This window comes from Melospiza georgiana, chromosome 11 (assembly GCF_028018845.1).
Source record: "Melospiza georgiana isolate bMelGeo1 chromosome 11, bMelGeo1.pri, whole genome shotgun sequence".
In the NCBI taxonomy this organism is placed as follows: Eukaryota; Metazoa; Chordata; class Aves; order Passeriformes; family Passerellidae; genus Melospiza; species Melospiza georgiana.
In genome coordinates, this window is record NC_080440.1 from 8,050,884 (window position 1) to 8,073,016 (window position 22,133).

At 37.5% G+C, this 22,133-nt stretch overlaps 1 protein-coding gene across 1 annotated transcript in view; it reads left to right on the plus strand.

Annotated features, from left to right (window-relative positions):
• The first annotated feature begins 652 nt into the window (after window positions 1–652).
• The window catches only part of FHIT (fragile histidine triad diadenosine triphosphatase), a 517,912-nt gene continuing 496,431 nt past the window's right edge, over window positions 653–22,133 (plus strand). The window contains exons 1-2 of the mRNA XM_058032008.1: window positions 653–695; window positions 16,442–16,518. The gene's annotated coding sequence lies outside the window, so the exon portion shown is untranslated. The remainder of the gene's footprint in view (window positions 696–16,441; window positions 16,519–22,133) is intronic.

Sequence of the window (22,133 nt, forward strand, 5' to 3'; positions counted from 1 at the left end):
TAGTGTTCAATAATGCAGCAGCAGAAGTGTCTTGCACTAATTCTTAGTGGTACTGATTCCAATACTGAAGGAGCTCCAACATCCGTGTCTGTGCGGGAAATCAGCAGGGACATCGCTGCCTGCACGGAAGCACAGACTGACAGTCCCACCGTTGCTACACAGAACTAAAAATCAAGGCAATATGAGAGCAAAATGGAAGGTATCATCCCAACTCTTGTCTCCAGCAGGGTCTACACCAGATACGTAGGGCAACAGCGCACACTGTAACATCACTTTCCCCACTTGTAATGGTGTGACCCTCTGGTATTGCCAAGGGAAGTGCCCACACAATTAATTAGTGAGGCTTTTCCCTGAGGGCTGCCCTCGGGCACGGCCGGCCCTGAGCACGGCGCTCCTGCACTCCCGGGTGTCCCTCAGCTCCGGGAGGGCTGGCACCGCCGGGGCGGCCACCGCGGCCAAGCAGCCGCTCGCCTCACCAGCCCCCTGTGCCCGCCACAAGAGGGGAAACCGGCGACAGCGAGGAAAATCGGCGATAAGGAGGAACACAGGCGATAAGGAGGAAAATCGGCGATAGGCAGCAAAATCCGCCACAGCCCCTCAGCAACCGTCCCAGCCGGCCCTGAGACCGCGGCGACCCCGCCTCCCGGCCGTGCGCCACCACAGGCGGGGCCGCGCACGCGTGTCACAGCGGGACTGTAAGTCTCCATTTTGTGTCAATTTCACCCCTTGTCCCCGTCCCTGTCCCCGCTGCCGATCGCTCCAGCGGCAGGAGCGGGCTGCGGGCGCTGCCGGGGAGCCCGAGGGCAGCGCTGCCCGCTCCCTGAGGCGGTGCCGCTCCCGTGCCCTCAGCGCCCGCCGCCCCCTCACGGCCCCGCCATGCTCCCGTCCTTCCCCTCCGGATATTGAGATACCCTCGTGGGGACGTTTCGCGCTAATTAAAATTGTTTTATTTGCCCCTCGTGGCGGTGCTGCGGCCCCTCGGTGAGCGGCAGAAATAGAATGTGTTACAGCAGATCCATTCATTCCCATGCTCAGCGGAACGCAAGACAGGCATTTCAACAGCCAGCCCATGCTTGCATCGCTGAGACTGAGCAGTCGCTGAAGTTTAAATTTCTGTGCAAGGCAGTAACGCTTAAAACCATTTCAGAAACCTTACATGCTTTGTCGAAGTGATCGATCAAGTGCTTTTATACCAGTTCCTAAATGATTTAGCTGAACATGGGTAGGCTGCGTGACTATACTGTACACTAGATAAAGGTAGCTATGTTTTTCTGAGGATACCATGTGTCCAAGGAATAGATTCATTTTTAGATTCCTAGTAATTCATTTCAGAAATTAATAAAATCAAAATTAAGGACAAGAAAAATCCCCACTCCCTACCCCCTCCCAAAATAGTCCTCTTGTTCTTGGCTGTAGGATGGAACCTAAAATGTGAGTTCAGGGATTTTCAGCTAAAAGTTTTAAGACAAAGTATTATTTTAGGTTTAATTTTTTTTGGAGGGTGTAGTGTAATAAAAAATCTTACATGATTTCGTAATCTTAAAAAGAGTAAAATACAAAGTTCAGTTCAAGGAGCAATTGCACAATATGCCCACCTGTAAGCAGTTTTTGAAGTACTTAAGACATTACGGAACATGTGCTAAGATGTTAATATTAAATTGAATCACTGAAATGTCTAATGGAAAAATGGCATTAAATATTTTGTCTTTTTTCTCAGGACACAATGTCTCATTGCCAACAAATAGCAGGTCCCCATATTTCATAACCTACATTTCCTTTTTAAATGCAGTTTTAGACATTCTGAATAATTTCAAATCTTTGAACAACAGGAGAGTACTTTTCTATCTTTAACAGTTACATTCTGTGCGTTGAAAAATTCAAGTTGGGTGGAGCTGGCACCTCACCCGTGCCCATAGAAACCCTTCCTGCACAGCCCTCTGAGGGACAAGGAGACTGCACCAACAAAACCACTGAGCTGTGCATGGAAACTGTGCAGACAGCTCACACTTGGGTGAAGCTGGAGTTTGGATAAAGTTGGGAATAGCAGCCTGCACTCTGATGTTACCAGTGCAAGCAGCCTGGGGCTGTGGCTGGTTCCAAGGAAAAAGCCGTGGAGGAAGGCATGTTGTGGCAGTTTTTAGTCTATAGAGCCCACACTGGTTTTATCCTGTGTTTGCCTTAGTGCCGGGAAAAGCTGAATTTGTTTACTTGTCAATTTCACCACTTACTATTAAACCTTTCGTTTATTTCTTTCAGTTTGATTTCCTTTTTTTTCCCCCTTTTGGGACATTTTGTCAGAGGTGCTGCTAGTTTCATTCAATGGGAACTATTACTTTTAAAAGTATAACAATTCTAATGTAAGTTCTAATTCAATCTCTTTGAAACGTACTATTATAATAATGCTAATTGAATTTGCATTGTAGTTTTAAGAAAACTTAGAAGAAATAAGGCAGGAATATATGAAGGCTATGAGGTGTGCTTGTTTTCATTCACTTATTTATTAAACATTTACTCCATTTTATTCAGCTTATAATTTTGTTTTCTTTGTTAAGGTTTGTGTCTCAGTCTTAGAGTGCAATGAGAAGAATATGTTACACAAAGCCTGGAGTCATAGTGGTATGTTTTAGTTTCACAGCCTTTGAACTGTGTGTTTGCAGTTTCCATTGAGTTTGCTAGTGACCAAATTAATACTTTTACCTTCTGGGAAAATTGGAGGATATAGAGATGCTATTGGAAACAATGGGTCAACCCATGTAACTTTACACTGAACATGGGATTATCCACTTGTCTTGCATATTACAGCTGTGTATGTACTTTATAGGATTTGCCTTTTTGTAGTTACAATGTATAATCCTCTCATTCGTTTTGTCATCTGTCACATGAATCCTTTTGTGAATTTGCGGAAAATTGAATTACTCAGTTTTATACATGTCAGTCATTCTTTCTTCTCCAGAATCTGCAGATTCAATTATGTCAATTACATGTATTTATATTATAATTTTGCCTATTTCTGCAAAGGTTAAAAATATTGTCACTTTCCAACTTTGTCAGCTGATTTGTGTATAGAATGTCTTTAGTGTGTAAATAAACAGCTTCAGACAAATTGGCCATGCTTACTACAGAGGGCCAAATGTTGATGTATTAAGATATATTAAGTCTCCAAGAAAAGCATTGTTGACTTCTATAGCTCAGATCCTAACAGGAGAATGATTACAAAATGCAAATTGATAACTTTCAAGCATTTTGGTGCTGTGTAGGCAGTGTTTAATTTTGTGCATCAGTCTAAGTTGATCCAGTTGATCCAGTATCATCCATATTTTGTCCTTATTAAAATAATATCTCAAGTGTCTTTTTTGCCTTCCAATAGATATTTTATCACTTAGATTTAAGTTGTTCTTACAGGGCTACATCGTTTTGTTGCTTGGTTATTTCCATAAGCTCTAGGGGGAGATGGACGCTTTAAGAAAGTCTTAATAAATTACATTCATTCTTCTTGTCTTTCTCAACTCCACCAGTAATTTATCAAATAAAACTCTCAGACATGTTTGCTGCAATGTGTTCCTTGTGCATCCTTGCAGTTTATAACTCATGTTTTCTGAGTGCAGTGTTCAAAAGCATATGTAATTGTGGTTTTTTCTTTGCTTGTTTGCTTTTTATTTCTTTCTTTCTTTTTAAGGTCTAACCAAACCTTTGGGATTTTTTTGCTGATAAAATGCCTGTTGGGTTCCTTTGGGTACCAGGGAGGGGAAATATGATTGTCCCTAAAGCTACAGGATAATTCTGAGTATCCATGGAAAACAGTCAATGTCAGAATAAGAAGCCATTCACTTTTGCATGTAAGTTTTTGTAGTGGAGTTACCTCTACACATAATAAGGTGCACACAAACTACAGATAAAATTGGGTTGTATGGGAAAAACAGCTTCATAATCAGGTTTTCAAAAGCTTTACTGGTAAAAAGGGAACTTGCATTAGTTGAATATGATTCCTGTTGGAAAGGGTTGGATCTGGCCTGGATTGTGCCTAACCCAGCAGCCTCAGTGTCCCTGCAGTGTCACTGGGGTCTGTGCAATTAGATTTCACTTGTGCTCTCTGTGACTCAGCTCTTGAAAAGGTTTCTGCAGAACCCCTTATTTAAGACTAGTTCCTCCTCCCTTCCCTTAAATTCCAAGACAGTCTGCTGCCTGTATTCCTACATGGAACAGACAGGAAAAGTGCTGAAAGAGCTCTCCTCCACCGGTGCTTGCACTGTGAGGGGGAATCCCAAGCCATGAAAGGCCCCAGAGTGGAGGTTCCTGGGACTGTAATCCCTGAGGGGGATGTGTCAGGGTGGGAGGGCTGAGGGTACCTGCAGAGGGGAGCAGGTCTTTGCACAGGTCCCTGCAGATTGTTACAGTAAGGGGATAGAATTTTTCAAATTGATAGAGTACTTCTCTTGGAAGTGGCGTGGCTATTCTAGTAGCAGACTTGAAAAATTGTAAAGAGGTCTTGGGGAAAAAAGCTGGTTTTAATCTTTTGGACAGTACTAAAGAAAATGTCCTAATTGTGAGATTTAAATAAATCTTTTTATTTTATTCAGACGATGTGCTTCTCCTCTCATCAATTTGCACTGCAATACTGAATATTCCCAGTGCAGCTCATCAGATTTGCATTGTAACACATAACAACAGCTGCATTTTCCTGCTTCACATTTGTAGCTACTTCAAAGTACAGAATTTCTGTATTGGCACTGCAGTGATGCCTGTTACTTTATCAAAATAATGCTCTGTCTTACTGCATGAGGAGCCAAAACCATTTGTGTCAATTCTTCTGAATATAAAGGGTTTTTAGCATTAACGTTTGCAGAGATTTAGCAAGGTCTTAAGTCACTAAAAATCTGATGTGTCTGGTAGATATTGGCCTTGGCAGGTGTTTTGTTGCTCAGAAGTCATTGCATACTGACTTATTGGAATACTTTATATATGTCATTTAATTTGCTTTCAAAGTTATTTCTGAAATGTTAAAGAATAAGGCTTTAAATTGGCATACTGCTGATGCTTGGCACTAAGTGTGCATATTATTTATCCTGTTCAGTGTTATTATGCAAATACTGAAAATTAAGTACCTTCTGAACTGTTTTGCTGGATTTGTGCACAAGTCTTAACTGAGAGCTGAGAGATAATGAAGGCCTGTTAGAAAGCAGTAGGTAACACATGAGGCTCAAATTTGCATTTAGCTGGCATTAGGAATGAACATCAGTGTTCTGTTAGTGAAAACAAAATAATGATTCCTTAAACTAGTAGGAGTTAAAGTGTTTCATAGGGACTTTGGATTTTGAAATAGCTTTTAAATAGCATTAATGCAGTGATGTTTTTCTAGATGGTCACTAAAATAAAAAGGTGCTTGATTTTATTGTTTTCTGTTGTCACTACTTTGCCTGTTTTGATGCTTTACCTGGCTTTTGCTACCTTCCTGATACTTCCCTTTCAGAAAGAAAAAAAAGGAAAAAAAAAGGAAAAATCATTAACTTTGTATACTTTATCCATGATCTTTTAGCCCGTTTTATGAATCAAAACCAATAGCTTCATTACTTGCTTGTTTAATATACAGCAGCAGAGCAACCTAGCTGACAGTCTTTAGATCCCTCTGTGAAATGACTTTGAAATTGCACTTACAGAGAAATCTGTGTCTCCTTTTTATTTCTTCTGATGTGACATCTAATGATTTCAGGCTTTCAGTCTCTTTTTAGCACATGTTGTGTTATTAAATATTTAAGAATTATATGGTTGTGATGAATCCTATTTCAGAAGAGCAGAATTTGGTTCATTGCAGAGAAATTTTCAGGTGATATTTGTTTTTAAAACATTTAATATTAGAAAGAGAGGGGGGAAGGTCAGAAGGGAGCTTGCCTAAAGGGGTTTATGAGTCTCTTAAGTCTTATTTTTGCTTAGGCAGATGTTTTGCTGAAGAAAATGTGTCGTCATGTTTAAAAATATGGTTAGGTTCACATAATTATCAAAAAACCAAAATGCAGACAAACAGAGCTCAAATGAAGACTTAATGGTCTATCTAATATTTTTCTAGAAAATTTTAGAACCTAGGACTTCAGCTTCCATTGCTCTGCAAGCCTTTGTAGGAGCTGGATTTAAACTGCAGTGATGTTGTTGTTTGGGGAAGTGTTGATTGTCAAACTATTGTCAACTAAAGTGTTCAGCTGTTATTATAGACTGGTGTAAGACAGGTTATTTTCCTATTAAAAACTGTAGTTTTAAAATATTTATATTATTAAATATATTTATATTATAAATATAAGAAGTTTTTGTAAGTGTAGCTATCATGAGTTGTCCTACTAAGGACTGAATTGGAAAAGGGAGAATTCAGAGAGCATTCTTGGCACCCCCACTGTAGCAAGGCAACTGTTCAGTGAGGGATAATAAATAGTTGTGGGGTGGGAATACTGATTTGTTTGCAACTTTGTAACAAAAATCAGGATTAGGGTTTGAAGTGCTATGAGAGGATTTTAATCAGGAAAGAGGTGATTGGATATTGAAGCTAAACAGTGCAAAGAATTTAGTCAGGATACAACTTGAGGTACTTGAAGTTTAGACAAAACCATTTTAGTGTAGGTATTTTGATAGGAGTAGTCAAATAAACAAAAATTACTTTCTGAGGAAAACAAGTTTTTTTAAAGGTGTTTGTTTGTCTAAAGATGTAGAAAATTGCTTAAAAAATTTGAAAGGAAAATGTGGAACTAAAAGTTCTAGTCCTTTTGGCAGCTGCTTTTCCTTTATTTTTCTGTTGTAATGTTTCTTTTTGGTTGTGTGTGAGCATTCCTTGAATATTGAAAATAGGAATACGAAGGCAGAATTAGAAGGGATAAAATCATTCTACAATATTTGCTAAATGTTTTATAGTTATTGTAACACATTGTAACAGGTTCTATGTGTATTGAGACTGGATGATGCAGTTACCAATAATATTTTCCAATATTGTAAGGAGCCACCCACTGCACTCAGTGTGATTTATTTCCAGGTGCCAAGGCCTCTGTAACTCTGTTTGCAAGGTCAGAATGCTTCACACTGACAGACTGTGCAAGTGTCTGTACACAGTGATCAGCTCCCTTCTCAGCTTCCTGATAAGCTGAATAAATTAAACTCCTTAGGAGGAAAAGATGAGGATATCAGATAGCTGTTGCAGACGAGCTGTAAAATTCTCTGTGAGTAAAGGAGAGAGAAGAAGACCAGAAGAGTGTGGCAGAAGAGAAATGTGGTTGTTGCCATAATCTGAAAGGGTTGGCTGGCCCGCAGCACTTTCAGAGAATGAATCAGTGGCACACAAATGGAGGAATGCTGCTCTGGAAAGCTGTGTTGTTCATGATCCCACCTAAACATGTGTTAGCTCTCAGCAAAGCTGGTTTTCAGAACGCTGTTCTCTTGCTTATTGGCTCAGAGGCCACATGAAATAGTACCAGGTTTGCTCACAATTATCTGAGTGTGATAAAGGGAACAAATTCCTTAGAAACACATTTGACTCATCTTGCTGCTCATAAGAATTTCAAGAGTAGTACAGGTTCTACAAAGAAACAGCCAATATAGAAAATTCATTTGTGAGCCATGAATACTTACAATTTCATATAGTTAACAGTATTTACTTTACATTTCCTTTCCAGCTTTTCTAAGTGGTTTATTAAACTGAACATCTCCGTGTAAATGCTAAGTGAAGCTTTAAAAGCAACTAGACCAGGAGTAATTTGGACTGGTGGTGTTAGATAAAGTGTAGTATTTGACAAAGCTATGTTATCATATTGCATCCCCCAGCTGGGCAAATAATTACTGAAGATCTCTGTCCTGCTCACTGTTGCTTTTTCTCAAAAGTACCAATGCCAAACTTCAGCTTTTAAAGTGCCTTTGTTTAGTTGCATTTTACTCTTATGCTGTCTCTTCCAGCTTGGGCAGAATCCTCTTGTTGCTGTTGGCATGGAAGCTCTAATTTGATGGAGGTTGAACACTATGAACTTGAACAGGGCTTTTGGCTCCCCATGCTAATAATTCTCATTTCATCAGGCACAAGTGATAGAAGCACTTGCAGTGACCTGCTCTGGGGCTTCTATAAAATATAATTTTTGACTCCTGGTGTATCATCTGTCCTTCCACAAAGGAAGGTGCTGCCAGCTAGTTCAGCTAAGGCTCATTTGTGCATATTTCTGAGAACTTCTGCTCTTTGTAACTAGAGGTTTTTTTGCTAGTCAGCACTGCTTGTCAGGTTTATGCTGTAGATCTTGATATTTTTTGGTCATTAGCTCTGAAAAATCTAAGATAATCAATGGAACTGAGAAGCTTTAAGCAGCCATTGTATGCTAGATGATCAAGGAGGTAACTACAGGCCATTCCTACAAAACCTGATTTTTAAAATATTTGTGTAAATTACTTTTTTTTTCCTTTTGATGTCAAGTCTTCATCTTAACTGAGAAGAAGCATGCATAACTGGCAGAAAGGGCTTTTCTGTCTAGAGCTGAGTTATGCACCTTAGCCTGATATCGAAAGAATACAATTTCAGAGGAATCCTTTCTGAAAAGATCTTGTCTTAGGGATATTTAGAAAAATATTTAAAGATGGTTTTATTTGGGTAAAATGTTGTCTTTTTCTTTCCCTAAGTAGTTTTGTCATCTTTGTGTTACTACAAGGAACCTGAGACAGACTAACATAGTGCAAATCTGATTAAAATGATCTGTGCTGTTTCAAAGGTCAGGCACACTCAGTGAATTTGCTTTCAAATTATTTTGTTTATTCTGTGTACGTATGCATCTTGAGCTCTATAAAGGTCAGGAGAAGAGATTCATTTTGGAATTTCAAATAAGTTGGGTTTTTACTCCTGGTAGCCCTGGTTAGTTTCATTTGAACTGATGAGAATTGTTTTCCTTCGTTGGTTTTGTTCTGCTGTCAGTTTTATTTTTCTTGTGAAACTTGTTTGTAACCATGAAGTCTATTTGAAAATAAGACAGTATCAGAAATGCATTTTATTTTTTTAGTATTTTATGTGATCTTGAAAATGAAGTACTGTGTACAATCTAAATAGTAGTCTTACTTGCTTTTGGTTTCTTGGCTTCTTTAATTCATCTGATAGACTGTTTTCTCAACTAGAATAATATATTTAAAGGATACACAGCCTTAAACTGTCTCTTTCCACAAATGGTTTAATAAAATAGGCATTGTGATGCAATTCCTGTAGAATTTATAAGAGTCCTGCTATTAATGTTCAGGCTGAATAATATAACCACAAAAGGATTCGTGTGTGTCTTGTGAAGTGTAACTAATTGCAGTTTTCAGTCACAGAAAAAGTGACAATTACTAAGGAATTGGGCTTCTATTAAATACAAAAGGAACTGCATTGCAGGAGCCTAATATTTGTCCTAAAAAAGGCTGTTCTATAAACCCCCTTGCATTCCAGTTCTGTCTCTAAAATCGTTGAAGTATTTGGGGTTGTTTGACACAAAAAAACATTAATGATACTTGTAGGAATGAAGAAATTTTCAAAACAATAATAATGATTTTCACTAAAAATGACTATATTTTTCAAAGTTTACATTCACTTGAAAAGTCTTGAGCTGTTTAACCAAATCAGATTTTCCTGTCAAGAGCATTCTGACATTTTCTTTTCTGACTTAAGGAGGTGAAATCTGAATGAGGCAGAACATGCCGATTAAATGAACACAGTACTAGAACTTAACAACATTCTGTGTTTTAAAGCACATTTTACTGGAAGGATGGACAAATTGTGCAGTTATATGCAAGGTAAAGAAAATTGTTCTGAGTCTTTTTATGTGTAGAAGAGTGTAAATCTCATGTGGGCAATTCTGTCTCATGTGGGCACGTGTGGTGCTTTCAGAAGTGAGTAATAGATGTTGATGTAAACAGAGCACTTGTCTACCTTGCCAAAGATTGGTTCAATGTGTATTTAACCTGCAGTTGCTTCAGTCTGTGTGGATGTAACCAGGCTTGGCCATCAGTAGCAACACACTGTTTTCTTTTTAGTTTATGAGAAAAAAAATTAAAAATTGCTTTAGCAAGTCAGGCATTTGCCCAGGCTGGTTGGCTCTAATTTCGTAGGGCAGACTTGGATTGCTGGGTGCCTCCTTTGAAGGACACAGAAGTTGGTGGAGCCTCAACTGGGTGCCTTTGCTTCTGGGGGTTTTGCCAAGATGCTGCTCCTACTTGGAGGCTCTTATTTTTCTTGCCTGCTTCTTAGTAATTAGTATAATTTGTAAGCTTCCCTCCACTGATTCATTATTTTTGGTAGCAGGCACTGTCATTTCTCTTTACTTGAGTGTTTTCAATGAGAAAGATTTCTGTGTCAGCTTTTCCTCAGTTCTGCTGTTTGAATCCTACTCCATTAATTAACTTCAGTGTTTTATACCTGTTATGAGATGTAGCCTTCCTAGTGCTGCAACTGAAGCTGTAGCTGTTAGGCCTTGACAGTGTAATTTAAGAAAAATTTTAAAAAGGTAAAATTGGGTATTTGAATTAGAACTTAGAATACATTTTATAACAAAAAACCCCAAAATTCCAAGTATTGTGTATACTTGACTTACTTGGAAAAATTTCTGTTAAATAATATGTTATCCTGTTTTTCACTTTCTCAGGTGTCAGGGGAAAAAATTGCCTTCTAGTCTTGTGATATTAACACTTTTCATGTCGCGTTAGTTCTGATGCATGGCTGGTTTTTAGAAGACTTGCTTAGGTGGGATAACATCCCAGTGTGATGGATGCTGTGATGGCACAGCTCTGAGAGGAGAGCTTGAGGGTAGTGACGAGTATCAGGGTCTGAATTCAGGGGAAGAGAGAAGAACAGAAAGGAAGAAATGGTGGAAATATTGTTCTTTAGAGGAACACTAATAACAATTAACTTTGGGAGTGATATGTGAGGGCTGATGTTGCACAGAATCAGGATTCTGGCTTATATAAATACTTTGGACGCTACTTAGAGCTTCTAAAATTACTTTTTTATTTTCTTCCAGAGCTGTGTTACAATATAGAATCACATTCATTTTCATATACTTACATGTAATAAAACATCTGTACCAGTGGAGATCTTTTTTATACAAAAATAAACTCTTTTGAAAAGTTTGGGGTTGATAGTAGATTCTGAGGTACTAGGTACCAAGCATCCTGTGAGATAAATTTGGAATCCTAGAATAAGGAATACTTTGTCCTTGAATTTTTTTGTTATCAGTGGATACTGAGACCAGAGCAGTGGCTTTCTGTGGATGGAAATTTGGTGTATGGTGTGACTGTGCTCTTGTGGGCGCTGCATAATTATGTACTTTGCTGCGTTTGCACGTTTATTTTATTTTATTGTCATTAGGAAGTTTATAATGGCTGTTTCTCTTGCAGTGTAGGAGTTACTTCCTGGATAGAATTCTCTAATGGATGGTTTCAAACTGGTGTAGCTTTATCTGAATATATATATATTAATTTTGATATATTGTATTGAATCTGTTTGCTGCCACGTTGTGGTGGATTGCTTCGGTTCCCTTGGGTGCTTCTCTTTTATTCTGTGTGTGCAATGCAGGTGATTCTGGGAGCATTCTGGGACTCTTCCTTTCAGATTCCTGTGGATATGCACTGCAAACAACGGAAACTCAATCTGATCACAGCTGATGTTTTCTGAAACACAAAGCACACAAGTGCCTCGCTGTTCTGCAGTTGTGTGTGCACCTGGGATGGCAAATATCAGTGGCTGCTCTTGTCTTCTGGAGACAGCACTGCTGCCTGTAACCTCCTGAGGCTGAAAAGTTGTGGCTGGATTCTTCCTTTGAGCATTATGCATTCTGTCCATATATATCATGTGTTTCTCTTGTTATCTGCTGCGGGTTCCATGCTCAAAATTGGCCGAATTGGTTATGCATTTGTTAAGTTCCCTTTTGTTTTGGAGAATGTGTGCCATGTCTTCAGGAAGTTTGAAGAAAAAAACTGGAGAATTATTAAGAATTAAGTATTGTTGGTGCTGATGAAAAACATAAGTCAGAAAAAAAATTGATAGCATTGTTTAAATAACTTCTCATAAATGTGTAAGATTCTCATTAGTCCAACATCAGAAGTCTAATGAATATTAATGAATGAGATCAAAGACATTTAGAAATCAAAGCAAATAAACAACAATTATTTTTAAGAATTACATAAGTTTTTAACTGCACAAAATTATGAATCATCTTAATGGTATGGCTCCATGAGAAGTTTTTCTTGAAAATATTTTTACTGAAAATTTTTGTGTTGAACTAGAAAGGCAAGTATGTAACCTAAACCAGAAAAATAGATACATCAAAACCTGAGATATTTAAAATGTCTTCATTATGCTGTATTGAAATACCTAAGTTAAACTGTGGAGTCTAACAGGCTGGGAATTTTTACTTGGCCTGAGTCCATGATTTGAGCTTGACTCAGACTGTCAACACAAATTGGTAAATATTGAGAAGGAAATTACTTTTGGATGTCTCAGACCTTTAATGTTTCCTTCTACATTTCTAGTACTTTTGGACTAAATGTGTCCGTGCTGAAACATATACATAGTGTAATTCTGTTAAAAAAGATGGCTTTACACATCATTTAATGCATACAAGATTTTGATCATCAAATATCAGAGTATGACCAGAACTATCTTCATCTCATTATCTGCTTTTCCAAATCTTTTCTAGAACCAGCATGTGGTGTGACCTGTATACCACAGTTATTTAATCTTTGAACAGTACATGCTTGTAATATAGTATGGGGTATTCCAGCATCACAGTATGGTGTGAGTAAATCTTCCAAGACTGAGGGAAATAACTTGAACATATTACTTTTCATTTATCTTTACATTTTTTGCTGTCATTCATTTAATTATTATTTTATTTCACTAAAAATAAAAAGTTAATTTTTATATGAGATGGTGATCTAAAAATCAAAATAATAGATGCAGGCATGCGTTCAGGCATCTTTCATTTTTATTACAGCAATTAACAAAAACATTTTCTATCTGTACAATTTTCTTTAGAAGTCTGTGATGATTTTAATGCATTTAATCCACAAAGGCCACGATGGTGCTGTAACTCCAAAGGCCCCACTCCCCTGGTGCAACATGAAGAGCGCTGTGCCCATAAAGCACCCGCTCGCTCTGGGCAACAGTGACATTATTTGACAGTTTGTGATTCCAACGAACTTCAATGGCAAAGTGGATCCTTCAAACACTGTCAGAGAAACAGTTTCATTTTGGACCTGGATATAAAGCTAATGGTATCTAACAGCTTTTAGTGTCAGTGAATCAAATTCCTCAAGTAGAAAGAAGGGGTGACATTCTGTTTTAAAGTGACCGTATGTTTGACCCAGTTAGGCGATGGCGGTGTCATCACAATTGTATCTTGCTGCTGTAGGCTCTTGCAGCCTGACAGGCGGAACAAGTTGCTTTAGCTCACAGAGCTCATCTGTCACACTGAGCAGCTTGCAGCTTTCTGTTATCTGAATGAAATGTGGAGCGAGGACTTCTCCCTGCTCCCTGCCTATCAGCATAGTCAGCAACCTGCTCACACCCCATTCACATGAAATGAAATGGTAGACGAAGAGAGAATTAAAAAGATGATTTCCAGAGATGCAAATGTAAGCCACATTTAATAATTAAATGACATGTGGTTCAAAAATAATAATTAAAAAAAGCATGTACAGGAACTAGATGGAAAGTTAATTTCCAAAGAAGAATTGCAATTTCCTTATCTGAAATGAGAGATGGAAACTTTTAATTGTATATTTAAGACCCAAAACTAAGAACAGTTTTATAATTTGGTAGGGCTGTGACAGGCATCTCTTTTTTCATCACAAGCACTTAGCATTTGAAGTGTTCAAACCTTTATTGAGATTTTATTACATTTTCCCAAAATAGTGCATCTAGAATTTTGTACCTTAGGCTAAATCTTGCCATAATCTCTCCATTCTTTGTAGTTCTGTGATAGGAGCAGTGTTAGGGCACTGAGTTTGTGCTGGTTGCTCTTTGAAGTTCATATGTGACTGACTTGGCTGTTTTATTATTGCAGTGACCAATTTGTTTTTGTTTTGAGAATATTGGCAAAAGGTGCGTGAACTATAATTCTTAGTAAATGCTATTTAGTGTTTTTTCCTGTGTTAAGCATAGGAAGAAATTCTTCTGGCCTGTTATGTCCAGTTTAAAAAATATTTTTACTAGAGTAAAATTTTCAAATAAAACTTCAGCCAGGAACAACTACCAAGTGATTTCTGTTTGTTATAATAATAATAATGATTGTGGCAGTCCACAAACAAAATGATTCACATGTGACACATGTCAGGAATCCCTTCTGTTATTCAAAAATGAGATAGATTATAGTTGGGGAGAAACCTGTTAATAATGTTTTATTCAGAGTGATGCTGTACAACATTATTCAAAAGGAACACACCAGTTGGAATTTTCATCATGGAAATGATGAGCTAAATCACCCAGTCTAATGAAAAATAGGACTATGGAATGTATAGTGTGAATGTATGAATTAGGAAGATATTTATATCTTTGGATTTTGCAGCTTCAGTGGAATAGAAAGGGTCGTTCTGTGATCGATGGATTTGTGGTGAATTGCACAAGATCTGAGAAAATGAGGATTGCATTTATCACATCTAAGGGGAATGTCAAAGCGTGTGTCTGCCCATAACCCCATCAGTGGTAAAATGATGACAGTGTGCCTTTGGGAGATACCAATCAATATGACTGTTGTAAAGCTCAACAACGACTGATTTCATTCTATCTGATGAGCTCTGGGGGTGGCTTAGAGAGCTATGGAAAGGAAAAAACAAAAACATCAGGTTTGTACCCAAGACCTGCTTTGCAAAAGTTTGAAATAAGTCTCATGAAAATGAAATGGGACATAATGTTCTAGGTTTGAAAAATTATATAAAGATGTTCAGCTGAATTTTGTTCATCTGATCATTATAGATAGATCATTGAGAGCATGACACAGAACCAGAATGAGTGTGCAATGAACTTTCCAGAGTGCAGCTAGTTGGGAAAACCAGTGGTTCTTGGCCTCCTTAAAACAAAGTTAAAAAAAAAAAAAAGAAGTTGATGATAATTCATTCAGAAAGCTCACTGGTTTGCTCAACAGAAATAAATCCTATGATTTCTGACCAGAATAAATCATTGGCAATGTCACAGATGAAGAATATCCAAAACAAGCTTAGAAGTAAAATGGAAGTGAACAAGAATATTTTAAACAGCAGAAAGCTGCTGCTTCTGTCACAAAACCTGTAACATATAAAGGCTAAAATATATTTCTTATATTGTTTTTCTTTTCCCAGTAAGAACTCTAAAACCTGAATCAGATTTTCTGTGGACAAGAGTGAGGGATTTCTGAGGGAATAACCCAAATGCATGCTGATAAAAACATGCATATATAATGTATATAGGCACACTTAAAATCTCTCTAAATATTTTCAGCAGTGGTGAAGACAAAAGCACCTGAAATCTGTGGTGCTATTTCCTAACTCTGAAGTTCCTAGCTAAAGATCTGCAGCTTTGTTCCTTCACTTGACCTGTTTTTGTTGGAATAGGTATCTTACTCCTTATGAAGCCAGCTCTTGCTAGTCTAAATAATTTGAAGAATCATTATAATTTAGGTGCAATTCTGAAATTAAAGGAGGGAAGAGGGTGAAAGTGGGAGTTTTTTTGGCAGCAGCGACAAGATGCAGACAAGAAGTAATTCTCCATCAGTTTTTCCAGGAAAACTGAAGGAAAGACTCAAACAATTTTGGTTTTGCAGAAATTTGTGTTTCTTCTTGTGCTAAACTTGGATAAAAATTGTACCTAGGGTTATGAGGTAGAGATGGATAGTTGTACAGATCAGAAGAGATCACTGAAGTTCTTCCTTTGAACTCCTGCATGGGGAATGTAAATGTCTCTCATTTCCCTTGATGGAGGCTGGTAACGCTCGGCTGAAGTGGATCTGCTGGAAAGCTTCTCTTCATTTGAAGAGACTGAGAGGGATTCAGTGCCCACTTCCTTTGGTAGTTACTTCTACCTGTTTGTTAATCATTTTCCACATTAAACTTGGGGTTGTACAAGTTCATCTTTTGTCTGTGTTGAGTTGTATCACTGACATGCAAGGCAGTCCCTTTTAACTTCTGTGGCAATTTGGCATTGGCCCAAATTGCTTCAGCCTCCCCTGTCCATGTAGGGCTGCTGGATGAGTTCAGTGTTAGTGACCAAACAATGGGGTCATTAAAGCAGTAGTGGGAAGCAACATCTGTTTGTACAGCCTTTTCCCATACAGTAGTAGCTGTACCAAATAAACATGATTATTAATGTATAGGCCAAATATGTATTTATTATCCCTTTGTAGTCCCACATTACAGAAGGAGGATACTCTAAAGGTAAGTGTATTTCTTACATTGCAGTGATAAGCATTGCCTCACACCCTTTGTGTTACATTCACAGATCTGCATGCAGAGATCGAAGCTAAAGCTGACAGGACAACTTCTTTAACCACCTGGCTTCACTATCAGAAAAAAAGGGTGAGTGATAAAGGGAAAATGTAAAGAAAGTTGATATGCTGGAAGTTGATATGCTGAGGGTCTCCAAATCTTAGAGAATAAGTGCTGACTTCTGCTTTGTTCACAGTGGTTAAGTTGAGCTGGTGTAGTTATGTTTGCAAAGATTAATGCCAGTGTATTTAAAAATAAATGCACTGGTCCTGCGTCTGCTCCCTTGATTAATAATGCCAGGTGGGAAAAACAAGAAAATTGAAAGTGACTTTTTAATGGTTCTTCTGAATTTGCATGAGGCTTGCTTATGTAGTAGTGTGCATTCAGGATTTCTGTGGAAAGCAGGAAATTAAGATAGATAAGGCTGCATAACTGTGGATTTTCACAGTGTATTGAGTGGATAAATACCTAAAATTTAGGTAGTAGAGCATAATAGTTATCTGTGTGTATAATATCACAATAACTTTAGTCTTTTAAGATAATTCTGTACTTGCTCATAAAGGTATAACATAATTGTTCTTTGATTAATAGCTACAGTAGAAATTGTGTGGTTTTTTTGCTAAAAAGAGACTGGATGTTATATCAGGCAGCCTGACAAAGACCCATTTTTATCAATAAGCTATTTTGCTGGGATTCAGGTATCCCATAAGCTTATATTTGTTTCAGCAACTTCATCTTTTAATTTTTCACTTAATCTTCACCTTTTTCTGTTGTCACATTCAGAAAGTTGAACTGGGATAATTAAAGCAGCCTGCAGCATAAAAGAAAGGTGTAGAAATTCAAGATAGTCACATTATGCAGTGAAATTTAAATTTCAAGTGTTTTTTGAAATAAAAATTTTCAACACTTTAAATTTAAAGTGTTCTAAATTGTAAAATGCTGTGATCAACTGTTTAAAGACCAGTTAAACACTAGATTTGTACAGCCCAGAAGAAGCAAATGTGTGCTATGCTGTGTTGTGAGTTTGCTTTTTTTTCACTGATCATGTTTGCCTTTTATGACATGGTACATTAATTTTTAATATATATAGGCAGTTGAGCTGTTAATAGGTAAAAAAAACTATAAGAAAAAAGAGATTGGAGCAAGAAAATATTTCTCATAAATAAAAGTATTTTCAAAGACAAACATTTAAGAGAAGCTAGAAAGTGGAGGTCTGTATGTGGCAATAGCATTCTATAGGTTTACAGCTGTTTGGACCTGTCTAATCTTCTTTTTACCTGAAGTTGTGGTAACTGTGGTGTTGCCTGCCATAGGTGATCTTGAACCAAATAGCCTCCTTATAATTATCTTTAATTTAGATAGATTTGGCTTCCATTTCATACTCACACATGCACACACCCATTTCTGTTTCCTGCTCTTTATTTGGGAACAGGCTGAAAATGTCCGTTCGATCCCTCACAATACCTGCGTCCTTTAGGTGGCACATCTGCACAGCTGCTGTCAGGTGCTGTCACCCACATTAATTGTCAGACTTTCTTTTCCTTGGAGAGATCTTGGTAGGAGGAAAATTCTCTGGAGAGGAGGTGGTGACTAATTCTGCCCTCATATGAGCACATTTCTTAGATGCTCTGGTCATGTGGATAGAAACTCACCACACCTCTGTTGTGAACTGGTGAACATGAGCCAGCTCTGTGCTGATGCTGCTGTCTCACCCCTTTAGCTCCGAGTTCAACCCAAGCTGCTATGATTTGCCCCTGGGCATTGGCTACTGCTCTGGGTTTGATGTCAAATTAAGAGAATTGTGCAGCTTTTGTTGGGATTGAAGAGGCAGTTTAGGTCTGTCCTTTGTGTGTTGTGGGATGTTAAGCACAGGGGCTGGGTGAGAGAAAATGGCAGTGAAGCCAGGCTGGACTGCAGAACCTTGTCCTTGGCTGTAACAGAATTGCATGTGGTGATCTCTGTGGCTCGTTGAGGGCCTGATTGCTTTGCTTTTGAGCCCTGAGCAGCCCTGGTGAACTGAATCAATTTATCTTTTTGTGAGAACATGTGGCTTGAATTCCTGATTCTCTGGGCATGTTTGTGTTTGAGCTGATATTAGTCTGGCTCCAGACAGAGAAAACAGGAGCTCTGAATGGAACTTAGAGAAGAAAGGAATGAAGGGTCTTTCCTTCTGTGTAATTCTATGCTCATTTCAAGTAATCAGCAGAGGAGTTAAGAATTACAACACTTCTCTTTCTTGTTAGTCATTTTTATAATGTCGAATGTATATTTACAATCATTTTGATTGGAAAGACCTTTAAGATCATTGAGTCCCACCATTAGCCAAGCTCTGCCCCTAAACCATGTCCCCAAGTGCCACATCTGCACATTCTGTATTTGGATATAGGATGCTGGTGTTCTTAGAATGTATGAAATATGGGACTTGCTTATCATGTCACTGAGAATTAATTTTATGTACTGTCAGTTTTAAAATAGTCTCAGATTTTCCAGATGGAGGAAGAGTGAATAAAGTAAAAAAAAAGAATAATAAAACCTTCATTACTGGCACATCACAATCTGGCAATAACAGTACTATATATTAGGTGGAAGGATAGAAAAGTTCCATTTGCAAAGCAGCAGACTATGTATTCACATTTTTTTACTGCTTGCATTGCAGTGGATCTAAATTTGATCAAGTATCTTTGTCATTGAGAGGCAACAAATGTTTCCCCACTAATTGTTTCTAATGCATTTCTTTTAATTTATTGTGGACATGAGACTTGGAAGCACTGAAAGTTGCTCAGATTTCATGAAAGAGCTGGAGCAATGTTGCCTTGAAATAAAACAGCAATGTTGAATTCCTAGAGGAAGAAGTGTATTCCCTGAATGCAATTTTTCCAAACCAGCTCTTTCATATATCTGAGATTTTTAAGACAATTTTCTCTAGTATTTGTTTACTTGTAAGATGATTGACTTTAATATTTTTCTGGGACCATTGTATATATGTATATATGTATATATATGTATATATAAATATATATACATAGACTTTGAAAATATAATTGTATTGACCAGTATAGATTTAATTTTTTAAAGTTATTTGAATTTGGAAGCACCTAACTTTGGAAACCTGCTATGTTCTGTAGAAAGAATCATGGTAGAATGGGAGTGTGTAGTTAACGTGTCCTTTTTAAAGAGAATATTTGTAGTTCCAGAATACCAATTACGTTATTGGCCCTGCAGAAGAACTGAAAGGTGATTGCCTGAATTAAGGTGACATTGGGCGGGAGTGTGATCGAATTTAAGTTCCCTCTTACCAAACACAATTGGTAAGCCCTTAGAATCTCCAAATAAATACTTGTGCTTTAAGGTCAGCCCAGACCTCATGGATTGCTTTTCCTTTCCCTGATAAAAGCAGATGCAAGCATGCCAAATTGCTTTGCTCCGGCTTAACCCCAGCACTGTTTGAATTCATAAATGCTACAAAAGGAAAGCTTATTACCACATGTGACGGTGAAGTGGGAAAATGTCATGCCTACCTAATCTATTTCCTGGGAAGGGGAGAAAAATCTTTTTATTCTTTTACTAAGACCTGGGGAATAAAGTAAGGACTGGATGTGATGCTGATAATCAAGGATTGTCTTTCATATTTTGAATTTATATCAACCCTGTGTTTTCTGTTGTCTCTGATATATTTTCTCAGAAATGAGACAGTAAAGCAACTTTTTTCTGTATTGAATAATATACTGTATTTAAATAGTTTTTATTTTTTAAACTTATTTTACTTATTTCTTTACTATTAAGCTGTTTCTCTGAAGCTCTTACTTTAAGGATAAATTGTTTAAACACTGACACATTGTTTAGCAGATGAAACAAAGCAATGCTGCATTTGGGCTGTATATGGTAACTATAGCAGTATAAGAAGGGGCATCAATGGGAGCTTTGCTCTGAATTGATAACAAGTACATAGTTTTAAATAACTTGGACAAGAACAAAACACTCCTAAAATAGAGTGCTTGAGGGGAAAGTAGGTTTTCACACTGTAAACAGTGTTCTTTGAAAGCTGGGAGAAGGAAAAAATACTGTAGCACAGTAAAGTAAGTTAAATCATTACATTAATTGAACATTTGTCTATTTGCAGTGTTTTTGCTTTGTGAATGTCAGTAAGATGAATGGTTGAGAAAGGAAGTGAAAGGGAAGTAGTAGTGGGTAAGGTTCAAAACAAAGTAATTAACATTCATAGGCTGTAAATTGTGAGTAATGTGTTAAGTTCACTTTCCTAAAACTGGTTTAGTGGTGTTGTAAACTGCTACCTATAACTGACTTAGCAAATCTGCAAACACAACTTTTTTGATAATATATTCCTCAAGTTTTGAATGAGGATGACTGACATCTTGTGTTCTATCAATGAATCTTATTTTGTTTCATCATAAATATTTCACAAAATTTTACTTAATTTCACAAAATTTTACTTCATTTACTGCATCTAACAGGTGTTGAATCCTTTTCTTTTGGAAGGTAGTGCTTAAACCTGAATGCCTCCCCTTGTGGTTCTAAGCCTAAAGTAGGGCAGATACTTTTTAAGCTATTTAGTAGACAGAGTATCAGCCCAATGAGATACTGACAGGATTTTATAGGATGCAGATGGTGGAGGAAAATGTACTATTTCACTGTTAGCATTTTGTTTCTGATGACAATCCAGTTATTAAGTTGCTGGTTTTCTCACAAAACATAGCATGTGGCTACCTAATTAGATTGCTTTAAAGCCTGTTGGAAATGCCGATATGTTTCTTATAATCCTTTTGCCTTGGGTTGCTGTTGTTAAAGGCTGACTTCTCAGTCTTGGAAAAAAGGCTTGTTCACTGGGCTAAACATGAAAAATGCATTATGCTTGATGTTCTGCTTGATGCTCTTGGTTAAAGTGTAATGTGCAACAGAATTCTCTCGATTTTGTGGCTCTTGAAGCTGTAGCTGCTGGGCAATAATGGCAAAAAGATGCTCTGATTACAGTTATAGGGACTCAATCATCGTTGGTAAGAGATTAAACTTTAATAATTCAATTAAAGCTTTTGATGCAACTTTTAAAAAAAGAATATCAGTAATGAAAAAACTTGGTCTGGATAAGTGTGTGTTATTTGACACTGCAGACAGCATTGTCTTTGTACAGCATACTGCATATATATTTTACTGGAAGGGTTTTCATTTAATGAGGTACTTGAAGAAAATGGAAGGATTTTTAAAAATATGCTTTAAATTGTCCATGGATGAAACCTACCCGTCCCAGGCTTCACTGTACACTTTTAACTACTAAAAAGGGAACCCACACCTCTGTGTGAGAGCAGTAGGACTGAAATATAATTTTAGGGAATTGCTTATTTAAAGGCACTCAAAGGCAGTTGCAGAGAAGTGAAGTCACCAAGAAGATTTAGCATAATCAGGGTAAACACAAAACTAAAGTTTGAAGCTATTCAGTTGTCTTGTGAGCAAAAGCAGATCTCAAACTGGCATGTATTTATTGTTTTATTGATAATACCTCTGAAGAAGAGCTACTGAAATGCATCTTTAACCCCACACCACGTTTTTGTATCTCAGTCTATTATTCATTTTCAAATTATTCAAAGAATTTCTCGGAATCTCTGCCAATCTTCTCAAAGAAATTATGTGAGCAAGGAAGGTGGAAAATAATTTGTTTGTTCCAGCTGCTGTCCTGGAATACTGTGTCTGGT